An 18,094-nucleotide genomic window follows, 5' to 3' on the forward strand; every position below is an offset into this window, starting at 1 on the left:
GGGAGGAGCCTGAGCGCATGGTGTGAGACACAGAAAAGCAAACACAGAGCTGGAGTGGGAAAGATAGGGGAGATATGAGCAAGGAGACAGGAGATAAGGAAGATATGAGCAAGGAGTCACAGGAGGACACAGCAGGAGAGAAGTGGATGCAGGGGACTGATGACAGTGGATCGCAATGGGAGGATGAAGAGGATATGGAGGCAGAGGGGAGAGAAGATGCAGGCAAAGCAGGGCAGCTCAGAGACACAGCAGTGTTGGAGGATGAAACTGACAAACAGCACAGGGAGATTAATCCCACTCAGACTCACAGGAAGTCAAATGCAAGAATTAATAATACCCCTTCCAAAGGAAACAAAAAACAGCCTACTACACCAACATCACAAGCCTGCAAGCTATTGGGGGATGGAGGTGGTGGCCCAGTCCAGACAAAGAGAACTAAGAAAACAGCACCACCTGCAGGCCAAGACAAGTACACACAAAAGCTTAATGTGGACTATAAAAAACTGGCTGAAGAAGTGACATCACACTTGTCAAAAGAGGTTAAAGTGGCTATTGAGGCAGCCATACAAACATCATTAGCTAATATGCAAAAACAGATAAATGCCCATGCATCTAGACTGGCAGAATCAGATCAGAGAATATCTGACTCCGAGGAGACAATACTGGCTATGCAAGCACAAATAGCAGCTCTAGCAAAATCTAATGAATACTTGAAGGATAAAGCGGAAGATTTGGAAAACAGATAGAGACGAAACAACCTACGTATAGTCGGGTTGCCAGAGTCTGTGTCGATTGGACAGTTGGATAATATATGCGAGTTGGAGCTACCGCAGGCCCTGGGCATAAAGGCGAAATTCAGAGTTGAAAGAGCCCACAGAGTGGGTCCACTGAGACACCAGGAGGCGAATAAGGGAGAGGGCCACAACTCAAACAAGAATACCCCGATAAGAGCCAGACAGGTGATTGTCAAGTACCTTGATTATAAGCATAAGGAGGAAATATTGAGGGCCTTTAAAGAACGAAAGCGTCCACTACAATATCAAGGCAACAGACTGCTAATTTTTGGGGATTATTCAGCGGAAGTATCCAGAAGGAGAAAAGAATTTACCAAAATTTGCTCATTTCTGTACAACAAAAAAGTAAAGTGCCAGCTATTATACCCTGCTACACTGAAAGTTAGAAACCCCAATCGCTCGTTTGTATACTACAAGGACTACAAAGAAGCAGAAAACATTCTCATGGCAGAGCTCGACAAGACTAGGTCAGAAAGGCAAGAAAAAGGAGCTAGTGGAGAAGGGAATAATAGAAGAGGATCCCCCACAAGCTCAGGAAGAGATGTGGGACGTCTTGGGGGACAAAAGCAAGTCGAGACCAGGGAGGAAAGGAGGCCAAGCCCAGGTCGACAGCATAATTCTCGCCCGGAACACAGGAACCAACCCTTGGAGAGAAACCATGATACCTGAACTGGAACTCGCTCATTGTTTTTCCTTTTTTTGCCTGTTTTTTTTTTTTTTTTTTTCCTTCCCAAACAGGAAGAGGCGTTGAGGAGGATGCATTACGGAGAGAGGGTTGGGGAGGTGAGAGGAGGAGGGGGAAGGGAGAAAAGAGAGGAAAACATCCCAAAGTCTGGGTCCTCTTCCCCCCCCCTCTCTCTTTTTTTTTTTTCTTCTTCTTTCTTTCTCCATCTTCTCTCCCCTTGGTCTTTTTTCTTTTTCTCCTTTGTCCAGGAACATCATCCAAATTCAAATGATGTGGGCCTGTTCTGGGCGGACTGATGGCTACCTGGAGTCAGAGATAAGTAGGACTGCAGAATCTTGCTGAGGTTTTGACATACTGTGCTAATTTTTGCATAATTTTCAAAGGCTTATTCCAGTTAAGGTACCGTCACACTAAGCAACTTACCAGCGATCCCAACAATGATAGGGATCGCTGGTAAGTTGCTAGGAGGTTGCTGGTGAGCTGTCACACTGCGACGCTCCAGCGATCCCACCAGCAACCTGACCTGGCAGGGATCGCTGGAGCGTGGCTACACGAGTTGCTGGTGAGCTCACCAGCAACCAGTGACCAGCCCCCAGCGCCGCGTGGAAGATGCTGCGCTTGGTAACTAAGGTAAATATCGGTAACCAACCAGATATTTACCTTGGTTACCAGCTCACGCAGCTACACGTGCAGAGAGCAGGGAGCAGCGCACACTGAGCGCTGGCTCCTTGCTCTCCTAGCTACAGCACACATGGGGTTAATTACCTGATGTGTGCTGCAGCTACATGTGCACAGAGCAGGAGCCGGCACTGAGCGCTGGCTCCCTGCTCTCCTACTTACAGCACACATCAGGTTAATTAACCCGATGTGTCCTGCAGCTAGCTACATGTGCACAGAGCAGGAGCCGGCAGCACAGGCAGTGAGAGCGGCGGAGGCTGGTATCGAAGGTAAATATCGGGTAACCAAGGACAGGGCTTCTTGGTTACCCGATGTTTACATTGGTTACCAGCCTCTGCAGAAGCCGGCTCCTGCTGCCTGCACATTTAGTTGTTGCTGTCTCGCTGTCACACACAGCGATCTGTGCTTCACAGCAGGACAGCAACAACTAAAAAATGGCCCAGGACATTCAGCAACAACCAACGACCTCACAGCAGGGGCCAGGTTGTTGCTGGATGTCACACACAGCAACATCGCTAGCAACGTCACAAAAGTTGTTCGTTAGCAGCGATGTTGCTAGCGATGTTGCTTAGTGTGACGGGGCCTTTAGTCCGGGGATAGAACATATATTTTTTGAGGGGTGATTAGGGAGCTACATATTTTGGCTAGGAATAGGGGAGCTCACCAACGTGGCGGAAAGCGCCCTGGATTTCTCGGAAGGGAAAATATGTTTTACAGTTACATGCTTTTTGTTGTATTTGTTATATTTGCAAGGTGGGGAAAGGGAGTGTCGATTTTGTGGTACCAACTGTGATTCTAGTGTCGAACATCTCGTCTTCCTTGATGCAGGGGCCCATAGGGGAGGGAGTAGTAAAAGCAGAATACACAGGTAAACATGATACAGATAACTACGTGGAATGTTAAAGGGCTGAGATCACCTAACAAACGAGCAATGATATTGAGACATCTGAAAAGACTAAAGACAGACATTGCCTTATTACAGGAAACCCACTTGGGGGGGGAGGACTTTTTCCGCATGAAGAAACATTGGGTGGGCACCGTTTACGGGGCAGCGGCACAAGGTAGAAAAGGGGGCACTATGATTCTAATAAATAAACAATTCAGTCATGAGGTAGTGGCACATGAGGCAGACGACCATGGAAGGTGGCAGCACTTAACGATCGTTAGTCCAGCGGGTAAACTCAGTATTTATAATGTCTATGGCCCAAATTCACAACAAATCACATTCCATGATGACATAAAGGCCACCATATTAGCAGAAGGGGAGGCTAACATTATAGTGGGAGGCGATTTTAACACCGTCCCAGACTCAGCTGAAGATAGGAGGAGGGGCGAGGAGGGGACAGCTAATGTGGGCAGGAGTTTAGACAATAGGGATGTAACATTAGAAGACGTAGGACTGAAAGACATCTGGAGACTAAGGGTACTTTCACACATCCGGATTTTTCCTCTGCGGCACAATACGGCGTTCTGCAGAAAAACCGCAACCGGCTTTTGTAACGCCGATTGCGGTTTTTTTTTGCATTGACTTACATTAGTGCCGCATTGTGCCGTAGGGGCTTGCGTTCGGTCCGGTTTTTGCCGCATGCGGCAGATTTAGCCGATGCGGCGGCCGGATCGAACGTACCCTGCAACGTTTTTTGCTCCGGCAAAAAACACCGCATCGCGCCGCATCCGGCCGCTGCGGCGCATTTTTCAATGCATCCCTATGGAGGCCGGATGCGGCGCGATGCGGAAAAAACCGCATCCGGTCGCCGCATGCGGTATTTTCCACTGCGCATGCTCAGTAGCATGCCGCAACCGGAAAAAACCGGATCGGCCGCATGTAAAAACGTATGCAAAGGATGCGGTGTTTTCACCGCATCCGTTGCATAGTTTTCACAGCCGGATTGAGCCGCAGGGCTCAAACCGGATGTGTGAAAGTAGCCTAACTCACCCACATGACAGAGAGTATACACACTTCTCTCACCCTCATGATAGCTGGTCACGTATTGATCAGTTCTGGATCTCGCAAGACTTACTGAGTGGAACGCAAGATTGTGTGATAGAGAATATGGTGATCTCTGATCATAGTCCGGTGAGATTGGGCATTCGAGAGAAATTCAGGAGAGGTACAGATATCATATGGAGATTCCCATCGTTCCTTCTCAGGCAAGATAATTTCCACAAGGTGCTACAGGAGTGGTGGGGAGAATTCGCAGAGGACAATAAGGAACATAGAGAGTCCCCAGTGATATTTTGGGAAACGGCAAAAGCGGTCCTAAGGGGCCGTCTGGTGGGGTACGCAGCCATGATCAAACGGAAAAACAATGAGAATTATAATTTCCATAGTGAAGCAGTACGGGTAGCATATACAAATTATGTGACAAATAGATCTCCCATGACAAAAGGCAGATGGCTGGAGGCAAAAGAGGGATTTGACGAATGGGCCAAAAAAAAGGAACAACTATTCTGGTCGCACAAGGAGGTTGACTTACATAGGTTTGGCAACAAGGCGGGAAGGATGTTGGCCAATCTGGCAAGGGGCAGCAGAAAGATGACAGTGATCTCTAAACTGAAAACAAAGGGGGGAGAGGTGACTACGGATCCTAAGGACATTAATAAACTGTTGGGAGATTACTATAGAAAACTATATGGGTCAGGGAATAACGACATGACTGATGAGGCAGAGTGGCTAAGACAAGCCCAAATGCCTAGCTTGACGGAGGAAGATTTGAGTGCCTTAATCGCAGATATCACAGTAGAGGAGGTGACGAGAACAATTGGGGAGCTTAACACCAACAAGGCACCGGGACCTGACGGTTTCAATAGTGAATTCTATAAGGCTCTGAAGGATCTGATCTCGCCGGATCTAACCTCAGTCTTTAATGCTTTCCTGGGAGGGGCGGAAATACCCAAAAATTCCAACATAGCATATATTAAATTACTCCCCAAGGGAACCAAGGACCTGGATGATCCCTCTAGTTATAGACCTATATCGCTCATATATCAGGATTTAAAAATTATGTCCAAGATCATGGCTAACAGACTAGCCGAGATCTTACCTAGGATCATTACGAATCACCAGGTGGGGTTTATTAAGGGGAGAAATGCCGTTACCAATATCCGAAAGACAATTCTAGTGGTAGACGCGGTTAGACTGGGTCTCACTGAGGGAGGGGCTAGACCTGCCCTAGTTACACTTGACGCAGAAAAAGCGTTTGATAATGTAAATTGGAGGTGGTTAGACAGGGTAATGGAGGCCATAGGGATTGTAGGCAAGATGAGACTTTACATTAGAAACCTTTATGCCAACTCGGGAGCTAGGGTACACACTCCGGGCTTTCTATCAGACGTGTTCCCTTTGATGAAGGGAACAAGACAGGGCTGCCCATTATCTCCTCTTTTATTCAACCTGGCAATCGAGCCGTTGTCAAGAATACTACAGGGACAAAATAGCTTTAAAGGAATCAAGATAAGGGGTTCAGAAGTAAAGACAGCGCTTTTTGCTGATGACATCATACTTTATATGGGGGACCCCGGTGCGGATTTGCCACAGACTCTTGCCTTGATTTAAAAATTTGGCTCATTCTCCGGTTTCAAACTGAACAAAAAAAAGTGCGAGATCATGTTCCTAAAGGGGCATCATGGGACAATGGGGGGACAAATAAGGGATGGCTGTCTATGTGGAATTCCTATAGCACAATCTTCAATTAAATACCTGGGAGTGCATATAGGAAGATCGGTGGAAACAATCTATAACTTGAACTATGGACCGCTAATCAGGAAAATTATAGTTCAATTAAAGGGATGGAAAGGTCTGCCACTTCCATTACTGGCAAGATGCCACCTGATAAAAATGATGAGCTTTCCTAGGCTGCTGTATCCCTTCCAGACAATCCCGCTATTGCTAAAACTAAAGGATGTGAATAAGCTCAACTCCGCGTATACAGAATTTGTGTGGAGGGGGAGGAAACCCAGAATAAAGTTGCGTACGCTGATGAAGTCAACAGAGGAGGGAGGTCTAAACTTTCCACATGTCCAAGGGTATAATCTTGTATGTATCATGAGGCATGTAATTGATTGGGTGAGAGGAACGAGTAGGCACTCAGATCATGCGATGGAAACTAAATATGCGTCACCGTGGGATCTGACGTCCATTCTGCACTTCCCACTATCCAGGGTTGAAGGGCACATAAGGAACTCAATTATATTCCGAGACACCATGCTAACATGGAAGTCGGTAAGGAAAAAACTGGGGCTCTCATGGAAAGTGTCCAAGTACTTGAACCCCTGGGCATTCCCAAATTTTCCCCTGGGACGAGAAAACAAGCTATTTACTAGATGGAAAGAGAGGGGAGTCAGGAGAATGATAGATGTCATGAATGTGGAGGACAGGAGGTGGATGACAGGTCGGGAAGTGTTGGATAAGTACAACCTTAATAGCTCACATGTCATCCAGTATGAACAATTGAAACATGGAATAATAGGAGACCTTGTTGTGGTTGGAAGAGAGCTGAACAGAAGTTCGATTGATGAGTTACTGGAATGTGATGTAACAAGTATAAATGTCTCTAAAATTTATCGATCGCTAAGGGGGGTGCTTATCTCACGGGAGGATAGTCGGACTTTAAAAGCGTGGGGGAAACAATTGGGAAGGGAAGAAGTGGTGGATGATATACTGAGAGGATGGGTACAAGTGCGGAAACATTACCAATGAGAGATGGAGAGACACTCAATTCAGAATTCTACATAGGGCCATTATAGGTTTCAACATACCAGGTAGGGATAGGTGGTGTCCTAAGTGTCAAAAAGAAAAAACGGATATGCTGCATGGGCTATGGGAATGTGAGACAATCGCTAGGTTCTGGAACCAAGTCAGACTATTTGCCCAGTCAACATGGGGAATTTTCAGCAAACTAGACTTAATGGTGTGGATTTTCCACTCCTTTGAGGGAGGAGTAGGAGAAGGACCGAGCACGCAGGAAAAGAGGAAATACGCAATAACGCATGACATAGCCATGATAGCTAAGCGTTGCATCTTAAAACACTGGATTCAAAGGGAGGGCCCATCCATAAAGGAGGTTATGGGCGAACTACACAACCTTCTGAAGTGGGAAAAACTAGAAGCGGAGAGGGATAAAGATGGGTTGACAGCCAAGTTTTTTGTGAGATGGAGACATTTTATTGAAAGCCAATTCACACAGGGAGAAATAATTAACCTGATGGCACCTTTTGTTCACTCGGAGTGGTATATCCTGAGCGATATCCAGGACAGCCTGGGTAAACTGAGAATCACCTAGGAGGGGGCTCTGGCGGGAGGGGGAGACGAGACGGTTGGGAAAACCAAGGCACGCTAGCAAAATTGAAATCATTCAGGGACGACACAGAGATTTAACGAATTGTATTGCATATGTTATATTATATTTCATTACCTCTGTTTTGGTTTAATGTTACTGTATACTATCTTAAATCGAACAGCAACATGGAACTCCAAATTGGGGTATCACCCACCTCTATGTCACATTTTGTCAGACGAATGTTCTTCTTTTGCAATGATACTTGTCATGTTTTTACAAATTTGAAAAATCAATAAAAAACGTTTTGGAGAAAAAAAAAAAAAAATGTATAGTTTCAGCCCTGAAACTTCTCACAGAACAGCGTTGGATGATGGATTGAGCTGAAATCACTCCCATGCTCATTGATTGACAGAGCTGGCTGTTAATCAAAGGCCTGAGGAGTGATTACAGCTGCACTTTCCGTATAGTGATAGGTGATTGTTACAGCTCCTGCATCTCCTCGACTAGACTAGAAGTGAGCGGCTGAAGGGAAAAGAGCTTTATTTTCTCCCTATATGCACACTTGTAAGCCGGCCAGATATGAATTAAAAGCTATACCTGCAGGTAAATAAGAGCTTCTGGAAGTGATGGGTTCCCTTTAAGACATTTTTGTAAAGTTGCTTCATTTGTCATTATAATTTAATGAGGATGGGGGGAGGAATGATGTTGTGAAGATGTACATATATGAAACAGAGATTGTAACCCCAACGGGGTAAGACGTCCAACAAGCACTATCTAGATAGAAGACCAATAGAGCAAAAAATGTGCTAGGACATAAATAAATAATTTTTAAAAATGATGGTGTGCATCCAACATAAACACAGAAGAAGGCACCTTGGAGTAATATCCATGTACAACTGGTTTGTGCACACTCATGTATATCACAGAATTAATAAAAAAATAAAGTTGTAAATTTGAATGACATTTATTTTACCATACACAGTACTGAAAAGTGGAAAGGGGAAAAATGAAATGTGGGCTGAAATAATGAAGAAAAAAAAATGTAATTCTGCAATTCTTTGTTGGGTTTTCTTTTACGGTAATCATTATATGGTAAAAAAAAAAAAATAAAAATTGCCTACAAACATGACGCTCCAGGCCAGTCGATTACAGCAACACCAAATGTGAGAGGAAATTTTTACTTGTGTGGAGAAAGGTTTGTCCATCATTTCAAAAACCTGCAACATTTCTTTTTCCCCCGATGGAGCTGTCTGAGGGATTCCTTTTGCAGGTAAGGCTGGTTTCACACTACGTTTATTTAACATCCGTCCATAACGTTTTTTTAGCGGAAAAACGATCCAGTGCAAATGCGTTTTCACTTCAATGCATTTGCAATGGACTCACGTCCACCTGCGTTCGCATGCGTTTGCGTGCGTTAGACACAGGATCCGTACTTTTGCGTTATTTTAACATGTTTCAAAAACGCTACTTGTAGCGTTTTTTACCTTTGTCAAAATAATGCATCTCACAGGATCCTTCACATTGCGCCGCGAGCTGCAATGCATTTCAATGAGCGCTGTATCCTGCCTAGCAGAATGCGTTGAGTTGCGTTGTAACAGGATCCTGCTTTTGTACTGAGCATGCCCAGAACCAGTCTCGCGTGATCTGTCTCTCTCTCCTCCTCCCTCCCCCACCCTCTCTATCTCTGTCTTTCCCCCTTCCTCTCCTCCCTCTCTCTCCCACCTGAGAGCTGCGGACACTCGTAACCAAGGTAAATATCTGGTAACTACTTCTCTTAGTTACCCGATGTTTATGTTGGTTACGTGTGCAGGCAGCCCTGCTCCTAGCAGCTGCAGACACTCGTAACCAAGATAAATATCGGGTATCCAAGCCCGATGTTTACCTTGGTTACGAGCGTCTGCAGCTGTCAGAAGCCGGCTCCCAGTCTGGCACGTTTAGTTCCCCTCACTCCCGATCACATGACTCCAATGCCCGCCCCTAAACATCCAGTGACAGGATCCTGCAAAATAACAGATGCGTTAGCATGCACTTTTTGCTGTAAAAGCAGGATCCGCTTTTGCAGCAAAAAAACGTTCCTGACGCATGTTAAAAAAATGTAGTGTGAAAGCAGCCTAAACTGAAGATTTTAAGGATATCAATTTGGATACAAGTAACACCTTGATAGTTTTTCTTAGGTAGGTGTGGTGTCTAAAAAACAACACTTTCTTGGCATTTTTGATATTTCTTCCTCTTTCCAACACTTACAATATGAGCCCATCGATTTTATATTTTGATATACCAACTTAGACAGACACAGTAATACCAAATATATTCATTCTTCTTATTTTTATCTTATTTTAATGAGGGGGGAAAAGGGTGATTTTTTTTCATTATATATATATATATATATATATATATATATATATATATATATATATATATATATATATATATATATATATATTTATTTATTTATTTTACTTAATTTTTTAGTCTTGTTAGGGGACTGGAATCAGCAATCATCTGATCGTTAATACTACACTACAGTACTACAGTATATGGCGTACATCTTTATCTTAGGGTCATATTAATAAAACGACCTATTGGTTATTAGCTGAAGAACCCAAATATTTAAGTCATCAAGTTTACATTTCATTTTCAGAATTGTATGAAATTCATGGGTCCTTCTGTGGATGTTTGGACCAAATAATCTATTTTTTTTATTCTTTGATACACTTTATAGCAATGAAAAATGTTGCTAAAAAGCGTGTGCCTCTTATAGTCTGGAGGCAGCTTCCTATGACTGAGGAGAGTGCTGACAGCCCGTCCTTCCGGGGTCACTCAGAGAACTGCTCTCACTGCCACGTCAGGAGACGTGGGTAGACGCTAGACTGTATGGGCTCCTTTCAGGTATGATGTCATTTCTGTTCATTGATAGGGGCGTGTTCAAAATGCAGCCCAACGTTTACAGGCAAAATACATTTTTTTAATCCATGTGGTCATAGAGTTGTTTATAATAGAAGCAGTGGTCAGATTATAATAGAGAAGAGGAAACAACGCTACACCCACCAACCAAGCCGGTCTTGTCCTCTAACCTGGAAGGAGCGCATACATGCTAGGCTCAACCAGGAGAAGAGGCCATCAGGAGCTGCAGGTCCAGAGCAGATAAAGGACCTTTCAGATCATGTGATCAGTCACATGTCTGTAAGGAACTTCAAATTGTGGAAATATATGCATAGTGTGTTGGTAATTATGATGTGGATTAGTTGAGCGTGTTGTAGATAAGCTTTGTGTGTTTTGACAATGTAGCCAAGCTGAGTGTGTTGTAGCTGTGACGTGTATGTGTTTTCATTATGTACCGGAGCGGTTTGTGCTTTGATGATGAAGCTGTGTTGTGTGTTGTAGCTGTATGTGTGTTGGCTTTAATGATGTAGCTAATTGAGCTATAGCTGAGATGTGTGTGTGTCTCGATTATATAGCTGAGTGGACTGTGATGTAGTTGAGCTGTGAGTGTGTTTTGATGATGTAGATAAGCTGAGCTGTAGGTGAACTTTCTTTGATGATGTAGCTGTGTGTTCATGTAGCAGAGTTGTGTGTGCACATGCGGCAGAGTTGTGTATCTGGGCTGTGTGTGTACTTTGATGATGTAGTTGAGCTGTGTGTGTGTGTGTGTGTTTTGATGATGTAGCCAAACTGAGTATGCTGTAGCTGAGGTTTGTGAGAAAATAGCTGAGCTGTGTGTGTGTTCATATAGCAGAGATGTGCAAGTGCGGCAGAATTGCATGTAGCTGAGCTGTGTGTGTACTTTGATGATGTAGTTGAGCTGTGTGTGTGTGTGTGTGTGTGTGTGTGTGTGTGTTTTGATGATGCAGCTAAGCTGAGTGTGCTCTAGCTGAACATTGTGAGATAATATAGCTGAGTTGTGCGTTCATGTAGCAAAGTTGTGCACGTGCAGCAGAATTGCATGTAGCTGAGCTGTGTGTGTACTTTGATGATGTAGCTGATCTGTGTATATGTGTAGCTGAGCTGTATGTGTAACTTAGCAGTGTGTATATACAGTGAGCTAAGTGTACATGTACAGTGAATGTAGCAGTGTTGTGTATATAAAGTATGTGCGCTGGAGGGAATGTACATAATGTGCGCTCTGTAAATCTATGCGTATAATACACATGCTGCTGGGAAACACTAACAATAGATTAATTTCCTCCCTATTTAATCCTTCTGTACTAAAATTAGTTAAAATTAGTGGCATTGATTCCTCCACCTAATTAAACCACCAGAGAAATTTTAATTAATAGGAAATATGTTTTTCCTATTTTCTCCTATCAAAAGCTGGGGTGCGTCCTATAGTCCGAAAAATACTCCATCATAATCTTTGACCGTCACAGAATTAAATAGCCCCGAGTGGGACAATAAGACTTGAACAGGAGCCAGTTGTAGTTGATGCACTGTAGGTGGGCAGAAACTGTAAGGGTCAAGAGATTTTTAATTCTCAATCACTCAAGAAAACACTGTGCTACTTTATACTAATTGATTATCTGCTTAATCTTATAATGCCACCTGGCAGAAAATCTCCAGACTACAGCAATTAATTGTAAATGTGCTTCTTTCTATGGCGGTGACTGATCATTTTCCAGTTTACAAATATGGCTGATTTGGGGTTTTGGGGTTTGGAGAGAGAAAAAAAAAAAATTTGGTTGCACTATTATATAAGGTACGCTGACTGTGCGGTACAATCCATCACAAACACATAGGACATTACAGTGGGTGCGGAAAGTATTCAGACCCCTATACATTTTTCACTGTTTCATTGCAGCCATTTGGTAAATTCAAAAAAGTTATTTTTTTTTCTCATTATTGTACACTCTGCAACCCATCTTGACAAAAAAAAACAGAAATGTAGAAATTTTTTGCAATTTTTTTAAAAAAGAAAAACTGAAATATCACATGGTCATAAGTATTCACACCCTTTGCTCAGTATTGAGCAGAATCACCCTTTTGAGCTACTACAGACATGAGTCTTCTCTGGAATAATGCAACACGTTTTTCACACCTGGGGGTTCCTCTGCCATTCTTCCTTCCAGATCCTCTCCAGGTCTGTCAGGTTGGATGGTGAACGTTGGTGGACAGCTTTTTTTCAGGTCTCTCCAGAGATGCTCAATTGGGTTCAGGTCAGGGCTCTGGCTGGGCCAGTCAAGAATGGTCACAGAGTTGTTCTGAAGCCACTCCTTTGTTATTCTAGCTGTGTGCTTAGGGTCATTGTCTTGTTGGAAGGTGAACCTTCAGCCAAGTCTGAGGTCCAGAGCACTCAGAGGTTTTCTTCCAGGATATCTCTGTACTTGGCCACATTCATCTTTCCTTCAATTGCAACCAGTCATCCTGTCCCTGCAGCTGAAAAACATCCCCATAGCATGATGCTGCCACCACCATGTTTCACTGTTGGGATAGTATTGGGCAGGTGATGAGCAGTGCCTAGTTTTCTCCTCACATACCGCTTAGATTTATCACCAAAAAGTTTTATCTTCATCTCATCAGACCAGAAAATCTTATTTCTTATAGTCTGGGAGTCCTTCATGTGTTTTTTTGCAAACTCTATGCAGGCTTTCATATGTCTTGCACTGAGGAGAGGCTTCTGTCAGGCCACTCAACCATAAAAGGCCTGACTGGTCAAGAGCTGCAGTGAAAGTTGACTTTCTGGAACTTCCTCCCATCTCCCTACTGCATCTCTGGAGCTCAGCCACAGTGATCTTGGCGGTTCTTCTTTACCTCTCTCACCAAGGCTCTTCTCCCACGATTGCTCAGTTTGGCTGGACGGCCAGGTCTAGGAAGAGTTCTAGTGGTCCCAAACTTCTTCCATTTAAGGATTATGGAGGCCACAGTGCTCTTAGCAACCTTGAGTACAACAGAAATTATTTTGTAATCTTGACCAGATCTGTGCCTTTCCACAATTCTGCCCCTGAGCTCCTTGGGCAGTTCCTTTGACCTGATGATTCTCATTTGGTGTGACATGCACTGTGAGCTGTGATGTCTTATATAGACTGGTGTGTGCCTTTCCAAATCAAGTCCTAAAAGTTTAATTAAACACAGCTGGATTCCAACGAAGGAGTAGAACCATCTCAAGGAGAATCACAAGGAAATGGACAACATGTGACTTAAATATGATTGTCTGAGCAAAGGGTCTGAATACTTATGACTTACATGATATTTAAAAAAAAAAATTTATATAAAAATTTGCAAAAATTTCTACATTTCTGTTTTTTTTCTGTCAAAATGGGGTGCAGAGTGTACATTGAAAAAAAAAATAACTTTTTTGCATTTACCAAATGGCTGCAATGAAACAAAGTGAAAAATTGAAAGGGGTCTGAATACTTTCCATACCCACTGTGTGTATATAATAATGACATTTTTGTGTACTCACCGTAAAATGTCTTCCTTGGAGCCTTTCATTTGGGGACACAGACAGTGGGTATTATGATGTCTCCAGGGAGGCGTGACACTAGATTTGCAAAAGTGTTAGCTCCTCCACCCACAGCATATACCCTAGCTAGGCAGGAAACTAGCTCAGTTTGGTGTAAAAGCTGTAGGAGGACAACCAAAACCACAAGGGTGGGAGCTGTGTCCCCCAATGAAAGGCTCCAAGGAAGACATTTTTCGGTGAGTACAAAAAAATGTCATTTCCTTTCTTGCCTTTTCATTGGGGGACACAGACAGTGGGACATCCCAAAGCAGTCCCTGGGTGGGAACTGAACTATTAACAGTGTATAACATCAGACTAAGGCTAAGTTCACACATCCTGTGTTTTGCATCAGTCACAATCCGTCGCCTTGGGGAATTACGGTACCCTGCAAAATTTTTTGCAGGAATCCTGTATTTCCCCATAGACTTATATTAGCGACGGATTGCGACTGATGACCCTGCGTTGCATCCGCTGCGTCGCGGTCCGTCGTTTTTGACTGACCGCTGAACGGGGAGCAACGCAGAATGTAACGTTTTTCGGGCCGTCAAAATTAACGCGCCGCGCAGGAATCCGTCGCCATCCGCCACACTTGCAATGTATGTCTATGGTGCAGGATTCCGTTGTAATCCGTCTTACAACGGAATCCTGCGCAGGATTCCGTCATGCTCTACTGAGCATGCCCAGTATGCTTGGCACGCCCACTGGGCTGTCCCAAACACAGACGGATCATGACTGATCCGTCAAAAAACGGACGCACAGCGGATGTAACGGACGCAACTGATCGGTTTTTTCACAGGATTCCTGTGAAAGGAATCCTGTGAAAAACACATCAGTTGCATCAGTTGACATCTTGAAAATGACTGATCCGTTGCTGACGGATCTGACGGATTGAAAACACAGGATGTGTGAACTTAGCCTAAGGCTAAGTTCACACTTCAGTTGTTTTCAATCCGTCAGGTCCGTCAGCAACGGATCAGTTGTTTTTTAGATGTCAACTGATGCAACTGATGTGTTTTTCACAGGATTCCTTTCACAGGAATCCTGTGAAAAAACTGATCAGTTGCGTCCGTTACATCCGCTGTGCATCCATTTTTTGACGGATCAGTCATGATCCGTTTGTGTTTGGGACAGCCCAGTGGGCGTGCCAAACATGCTGGGCATGCTCAGTAGAGCATGGCGGAATCCAGCGCTGGATTCCGTCGTAAGACGGATTACGACGGAATCCAGCACCATAGACATACATTGCAAGTGTGGCGGATGGCGACGGATTCCTGCGCGGCGCGTTAATTTTGACGGCCCGAAAAACGTTACATTCTGCGTTGCTCCCCGCTCGGCAGTCAGTCAAAAACGACGGACCGCGACGCAGCGGATGCAACGCAGGGTCATCAGTCGCAATCCGTCACTAATAGATGTCTATGGGGAAATACTGGATTCCTGCAAAATATTTTGCAGGATTCCGTAATTCCTCAAGGCTATGGATTGTGACTGATGCAAAACAACTGAAGTGTGAACTTAGCCTAAGAGCTGACTAACGATTGCAACTGCAGTGAACACATATCAAAACACTGTCAAAAACCGAGCAGTGGCCACTTATAAATGGGCCACTGCTGCCTGAAAGACTTGTCTTCCAACAGCAACATCCGCGGAGGCATGCGTATGCACTCTGTAGAATTTTGTAAACGTGTGCACACTGGACCAGGTAGCGGCCTTGCAAAGTTGGGCCGCCGAAGCCTGATGGCGGATAGCCCAGGAAGCACCCACTGCTCGCGTAGAGTGGGCCCGCACAGATTGAGGGGGAACAGAACCTCGTGCTTTGTATGCCTCACAGATGGCAGTCCTGATCCATCGAGAAATCGTGGATTTAGAATCCTGGCTGCCCTTTTTGTGTGCTTCTGAGAGGAGGAAGAGGGCATTGGACTTGCGCAACGGCGCTGTTCTGGAGATGTAGATCCGCAGACCCCTAACAAGATCTAGAGTGTGAAGGGCTTTTTCAAAAGAGTAGACCGGGGCCGGACAGAATGACGGCAACACAATGTCTTCGTCCAAGTGGAAAGAAGACACGACCTTCGGAAGAAAGGCGGGGGAAGGCCGAAGGACCACCTGATTGTGATGGAATATCAGGTAAGGTGAGCGACAGGAAAGGGCCGCCAGTTCGGACACTCGTCTGATAGAGGTAATGGCGACCAAAAAGGCAACCTTCCAAGAGAGACGTTGAAGAGAAATTTCTCTTAAAGGTTCGAAAGGAGGAAGCAGAAGAGCTCCGAGAACCAGATTCAGATCCCAGGGATCTAAGGGGTGGCGATAAGGAGGGACCAAATGTGCTACCCCCCGAAAAAAAAGGTACGGACCTGAGGGCGAGAAGCCAGCTGCTTCTGGAAAAAAATTGACAAGGCAGAAACTTGACCTTTAAGGGTACTGAGGGCTAGTCCCGAGTCCAGACCGTCTTGCAGAAAGGCAACCACATCAGGGATTGAAAAAACAAGGGGCGACTGGTGATGACGGTCACACCAGGAAAGATAGGTCTTCCAGGTCCTGTGATAGATACTGGCGGAGGATGGCTTACGAGCATTAAGCATGGTATTAACTACCTTAGAAGAAAGACCTGACTTGGCTAAAATCAAGGATTCAAGCGCCACGCCATCAAATGCAGCTGTGCTGTATTCTGGTGGAATATTGGACCTTGAAACAGAAGATCCGGGCGGTCGGGGAGACGCCAGGGAGTGTCACTGAGAAGTAGGAGAAGCTCTGGGTACCAGGCTCTCCTGGGCCAGTCCGGGGCCACGAGGATCACAGGGAATTCCCTCCGCCTTGATTTTCTTGATTACTCTCGAAATGAGAGGAAACGGAGGGAAGATGTAGGGCAGGCGAAACTGCGAACACCGGGAAGACTAGAGCGTCGGAGCCGATCGCTAGCGGGTCTCTCGACCGGGATATGAAGGGATGTACCTTGACGTTCATCCGAGACGCCATGAGGTCCACATCTGGGAGTCCCCAACGAAGAGTGATCTGAAAGAACACTTCGTTGTGGAGGGACCATTCCCCTGCCGCTAGACCCTGTCTGCTGAGACAGTCTGCGGCCCAGTTGTCTACTCCTGGAATATTGACAGCTGAAATAATGGGAATGTGCATCTCTGCCCAAAGAAGAATCTGGGATACTTCTTTCATCGCTGCCCTGCTGCGAGTTCCTCCCTGACGGTTGATGTAAGCCACAGCCGTGGCATTGTCTGACTGGATCCGAACAGGGAGACTCAATAGCAAGGGCTGAAAGTTCTGAAGGGCCAAAAATATGGCTCTGATCTCTAGAACGTTGATGTGAAGGGAGCGTTCGGAGGGAGACCAGCATCCGTGAACAGTGTGGTGGAGAAACACCGCTCCCCAGCCTATGAGGCAGGCATCTGTCGTGACTACTTGCCAGTGGACAGGACGGAAGGACTTCCCTTGAGATAGGGATGAGACTTGAGTCCACCAGACGAGGGAGTGGAGCGCAGTCTGAGATAAGCGGACTGACCAGTCTAGAGAAGCTGGATTCTTGTCTCAGAAGGAAAAAAGATCCAGTTATAGAGAGCGCAGATGGAATTGGGCAAAGGACACGGCTTCACCGACTGCCACCATCTTGCCTAACACTCTCATCCCATTCCAAAAGGATGTGTGATGGCGGGAGCGGAGGGATTGGGCGGCCCGGATGAGGGAAGACCTCTTGTCTTCTGGAAGAAAAACCTGGGACTGAGCCGTGTCTATCAGCATACCTAAAAAGGTGATGCGCTGACGAGGAATGAGGGATGAGTTGTTTAAGTTGATAAGCCACCCTAGCCTTGACAGCGTGTCTAAGCATACCTGCACGCTTTCTGAGCAAACTTGAGGAGAGCTCCCCTTGACAAGTAGGTCGTCCAAATAGGGAACAACCAGAACGCCTCTGGGGTGCAAAATGGACATGACGGCCGCCATGACCTTCGTGAAGAGCCGAGGTGCAGTGGCCAGTCCAAAGGGGAGGGCCCCGAATTGGTAATGACGGTGTCCTACGGCAAAACGAAGGAACCGTTGATGCGATACACATATGGGAATGTGTAAATAAGCATCTTGAACATCTATGGAGGCTAGGAATTCTTCCGGTTCCATGGCGGCTAGTACTGCTCTCAATGACTCGATTCGGAAGGTCCGAATGCGTACAGATCTGTTCAGTCTTTTGAGATCCAGGATAGGGCGGACAGAGCCATCTTTTTGG

At 45.3% G+C, this 18,094-nt stretch overlaps 1 protein-coding gene across 4 annotated transcripts in view; it reads right to left on the reverse strand.

The window, feature by feature from the left end:
- Positions 1-18,094, reverse strand: part of SCN8A (sodium voltage-gated channel alpha subunit 8) — a 335,228-nt gene that overhangs the window by 260,858 nt on the left and 56,276 nt on the right. The window lies entirely within an intron of this gene.

The sequence above is a fragment of the Anomaloglossus baeobatrachus genome, chromosome 2, assembly GCF_048569485.1.
Source record: "Anomaloglossus baeobatrachus isolate aAnoBae1 chromosome 2, aAnoBae1.hap1, whole genome shotgun sequence".
Lineage (NCBI taxonomy): Eukaryota > Metazoa > Chordata > Amphibia > Anura > Aromobatidae > Anomaloglossus > Anomaloglossus baeobatrachus.